This window comes from Rhinopithecus roxellana, chromosome 14, assembly GCF_007565055.1.
Source record: "Rhinopithecus roxellana isolate Shanxi Qingling chromosome 14, ASM756505v1, whole genome shotgun sequence".
Classification (NCBI taxonomy): Eukaryota; Metazoa; Chordata; class Mammalia; order Primates; family Cercopithecidae; genus Rhinopithecus; species Rhinopithecus roxellana.
In genome coordinates, this window is record NC_044562.1 from 74,125,908 (window position 1) to 74,130,913 (window position 5,006).

General features: G+C 42.7%; 1 pseudogene; it reads right to left on the reverse strand.

Annotated features, from left to right (window-relative positions):
• Window positions 1-976: 976 nt before the first annotated feature.
• On the reverse strand, window positions 977-4,078 carry LOC104658429 (annotated as a pseudogene).
• Window positions 4,079-5,006: the final 928 nt, after the last annotated feature.

The window sequence follows — 5,006 nt, forward strand, 5'->3', positions numbered from 1 at the left end:
GAGGCTAATCTTCTGAGGTCTGCATTATAATCTACTACAATAACTTATTTTTGATGCCAGATTGTCCCAAATATGGTTAGTGGAAGTTCCTCCAAGCTGATGTCAGTATCCTTTTGACATAACCCCATCCATCTTCGAGCACTTCCTTACTTTGCGGCTCACTTCATATTTTCCCTGCTCCAGGTCTGGAATCAGCCATTTCTCCAAGTTTTCTTTTAGTGGAAAATGGCATTCAGAAATCAAGCTCTGGCCACTAGGTTTGCTCATTGCTACTGGGATACCATTGCTTATAAACCCTTTCAGTGGACAGATCTAGGAAATGCATACTTTTAAAACATTAGTATTTTTTTTTTAAATTTCTTCCAATTAAAATCCAGTTCCACAGGATTCCTCCTCATCTTTCCATTCCATATTTGTATCTTTGCTTCCTCCACAATGGGAACTCTGACTTCCAACACCATCAATACATTCATTCATTTAGTTTATTTTAACACACCTGTTAGCAAATGGAAACATCAATATATTTAACTATTTGCTCTGTCCTACAATACACCCCAAACACTTTTAGAATGACTGCTCCAATACCATTTCCTTCTTTTTTTTTTTTTTTTTGAGATGGAGTTTTGCTCTTGTTGCCCAGGCTGGAGTGCAATGGTGCAATCTTGGCTTGCTGCAACCTCCGTCTCCCGGGTTCGAGTGATTCTCCCGCCTCAGCCTCCTGAGTAGCTTTGATTACAGGCATGCGCCACAATGTTCAGCTAATTTTGTTTTTTTTGTGGAGACGGGTTTCTCCGTGTTGGTCAGGCTGGTCTCGAACTCCCGATCTCAGGTGATCCACCCGTCTTGGCCTCCCAAAGTGCTGGGATTTCAGGTGTGAGCCATGGCACCTGGCCTACCATTTCCTTTTTAAAATAAATTGGTGTTTATTTCTGTCAGCCTTCTTTTCGTGGTGTTTAAAAGCCTGTGGACAAACAGCTTAAGCCCATTCAGTGGTTGCTCCTATACATTTAGTGGCCTAAGCAGTGGGAGCTGCAGACCAGTCTTCCGTGGCAAGCAGAGCACTCCAGTCTTCAGTAGGGAGCTGCTGAATAGCAGAGGGCACCTGCCACCTTCAGACCAGTCTGCACCCTCAGGCTGAGTAGCAGTGGACTCATGAGCTGCAGCAGTTCATTCATCCTGAAATTCCTCTTGGTCACTGCCTTTCCAGCAGCAGCCTGCTCTTCTTTACAGTCTCTTCAGGATCTCTGTAGAAGCAGAGATCTGGTGCCTTTCACAGATGGCGCCAGGCATGTGCAGGACTTTCCAGGCCAGCATCCACCACGTCAAACCCCCTGAGCGAGCTCCCTTGTTGTTGCATGGAATAGCAATGTCCACATAGTGCATAGGAGAATCTGTGTGACACAGAGCAATGGTAGATACGTTAACGTAAGATGCTTCTGTGAGGGGCTGGTGGTCAGCCCTGGGGTCAGTAACCGCAAGAAGCCGTGCCTCCCAGAAGGCTGCCGGGATCTGGTTAGAGAATGTTCTAGGAGTGAAGCGGCCAGCAACAAGAGTGGCTTCAGTGATAGCAGCAAATGACGGCATGGCTTTCTGGCCAGTTTTCCTGGAGGATATGACACTGACATCAGCAGGGTTTTCGATGGCAACAATGGCACGAGCTGCCAGCAGAAACTTCTCCCAGCTCTTCTTCAGATTTAGGATGTAGGTGCCATCACTTTTCATTTTATAGACGTACTGTTCCATTTGGAAGTCAAGGTTGGTGCCACCTAAGTGGGTTCCTGCTGAAAGGAACTTAAGGACATCTTCCTCCTTCATTGGCAGGACATCAAGGGCTCTGGAAATTGTGAACGTTTCCCTTTAAATTAAGACAGGAATCCAGAACAAGGCAGAATGGACCCCTCTCTGGGTAGTGCAAAAGCACATTTCCAACATCAAGCCTAAGAAAATTTCACGACTTCTTTGTAGTACTATTTGTTCTTAGAATACATCCAGTTAAGGGTATATGGTCAGAATACTGTATTCACAGGTCATGTCAACCTTTTTTTTTTTTCTGTATGGTTCTATTATTAATTTTATATGCAGTTAAGTTCATTTGTTTATATTTGCATTTAATTTTAAGGTTTTCTTTTTGACAAATCTCTCAAAATTTAAAAAAGTTTAAATATGGGCCAGGCATGGTGGCTCACACCTGTAATCCCAGCACTTTGGGAAGCCGAGATGGGCAGATCACCTGAGGTCAAAAGTTTGAGCCCAGCTTGACCAATATGGCAAAACCCCATCTCTACTAAAAATACAAAAATTAGTCAGGTATAGTGGCACATGCTGTAATCCCAGCTACTCAGGAGGCTGAGACAGGAGAATCACTGGAACCCAGGAGCTGGAGGTTGCAGTGAGCTGAGATCATGCCACTGCACTCCAGCCTGGGTGACAGAGTGAGACTCCGTCAAAAAAAAAAAAAAATTAAATATGAAAAACTTTTACAAGGTTCAAAAGTCAAAACTATATATACGTATACATATAATTATATATGTAGTTATGTATAACTATATATCAAAAACTACACTCAGAATTTGATATAGTTTGGCTGTGTCCTCACCCAAATCTCATCTTGAACTGTAGTTCCTATAATCCCTGTGAGTTGTACTAGGGGCCTGATGGGAGGTAATTGAATCACTGTGGTGGTTGCACCCATGCTGCTGTTCTCGTGATAGTGAGTGAGTTCTCACGAGATTGATGGTTTTATAAGGGGCTTTTCCCCCTTTTGCTTGGCATTTCTCCTTCCTGCCACCATGTGAAGAAGGACGTGTTTGCTTCCCCTTCCACCGTGATTGTAAGTTTCCTGAGGCCTCCCCAGCCATGCTGAATTATGAATCAATTAACCCTCTTTCCTTTATAAATTACTCAGTCTCCGGTACGTCTTTATTAGCAGTGTGAGAACAGACTAATACGAAAGGGTAAACTCACATCCTTATTACTTCCACTCCATTCCTGCCAATCCCCTATAGGCAACTGCTTGTTTTTGGTTTATTCTTCCTGTGTTTCTCTTTCTTTTTTTTTTTTTTTTGAGGCGGAGTCTCGCTCTATCGCCCAGGCTGGAGTGCAGTGGCCAGATCTCAGCTCACTGCAAGCTCCGCCTCCTGGGTTTTACGCCATTCTCCTGCCTCAGCCTCCCGGGTAGCTGGGACTACAGGCGCCCGCCACCTCGCCGGGCTAGTTTTTTGTATTTTTTAGTAGAGACAGGGTTTCACTGTGTTAGCCAGGATGGTCTCGATCTCTGACCTCGTGATCCGCCCGTCTCGGCCTCCCAAAGTGCTGGGATTACAGGCTTGAGCCACCGCGCCCGGCCGTTTCTCTTTCTAATACAAAAAAAAAGTAGCATAATATATCCATTCTTTAGTACTTTAATTTTTTCACTTAATATATCCCGGAAATTACTACATGTTAATTCAGAGAAATATTCCTCAACGCTTTTCAGCTGTGTGGTACTCCATTGTGTGACTGCATCACAGTTTATTCAATTACTATCCTAATTGAATGAAGCTGTTTCTAATATTTTGCTGTTTAAGTAATGTCTCTGTGAACAACCTTATAAATATGTTGTTTTATATTTGTAGAAGTGTATTTTCAGGATAAATTCCTGGAGATAGTATTACTGAGTCAAAGGGTAAATGCATATATAGTTTTGCTAGATATTTCCAAATTCCCTCCACAAGGGTTGTATCATTTTGCATTCCCATCAATGATTATGAGAATCATTACAGCCTTGCCAATGGAGTGCACTGTCAAACATCTGAAATTCTGTCAATTTTATAAAGATTGGTATCTCAATGTGGTTCTAATATATATTTATAACATAATGAGTGAACCTGAACATCTTTCTGTATTTTAAGGTCCATCTATATATTTTTGTATCTGTGTGTGTGAACTGTTTGTTCATGCCTTTTGCCTAATTTTCTATCAAGTTTTGGCCTTTTCCCCTCAATATTTAAATGTTCGTTATATTCCTAATATTACAGATTAACCTGTTTCTGTGAAAATGTTGCCAATATTTCTCACAATGTGCCAATTTTCTTGCCATGCAGCAGGTTTTTTTAAAAGTTGTTGAATTTATTAATACTTTCTTTTATTTCATTGAAATATTTGATTTTTCATTAGAAAAGCATTCATTTTGGTGTCAGGTTGAGCTTGGACTGGGTTTCCATTCCTCTCTTAAAATTTTTGTTTGAAAAAAAAAAACTTCTTTTTTTTTTTTTCTTTTTTGAGACAAGGTCTTCCACTGTTACCCAGGCTAGAGTGCAGTGGTGTGATCTTGGCTCACTGCAGCCTCGACCTCCTGGGCTCAAATGATTCTCCTGTCTCAGCCTTTGGAGTAGCTGAGACTACAGGGGTACAGTGCTGCACCCGGCTAATTTTTAATTATTTTATTTTACTTTTTGTAGAGACAGAGTCTCGATATTTTGCCCAGGCTGGTCTCAAACTCCTGGGCTCAAAGGATCCTCCTGTCTGTCCTTCCAAAGTGCTAGGATTACAGGTAGGAGCCACTGTTCCCAGCTCCTTGCCTCTTGATATCTTGAGCGTCTTCCTTTTTGTGAGGCACAGCAATGAGACCTCTTTTCCTGTCTGTCCAGAAGGCAAAGGGGGCAGTGGGCCCAGCCAGTTTAATTGTTTTTTTTATCTGTTTCCCTCCCCTTGATCCCAGGAGCCCAGGCTGGGGACAGTCACTTAGCTCTAATGGGGTAGGGCAGATGCCACACGGAGGAGAAGATTGCACACACATCCCCTTTCCTCCCCAACTCCTCTCTCAGCTGGAGGAGCAAACACCCAGAGGCCCTTTGGTTTGCATCTGGGATTTGAATCACAGACAGACTTCCCACACCCAGGGTATAAAGAAGTCCACCGATGTGTCTTCTAATACTTGTTTGTTTTCATTTTTTACGTTGGATTTCTGATCCATTTGAGATTATCTTGCTGCATGGCGAGGGGTATGGGTCCAGTTTTCTAATAGG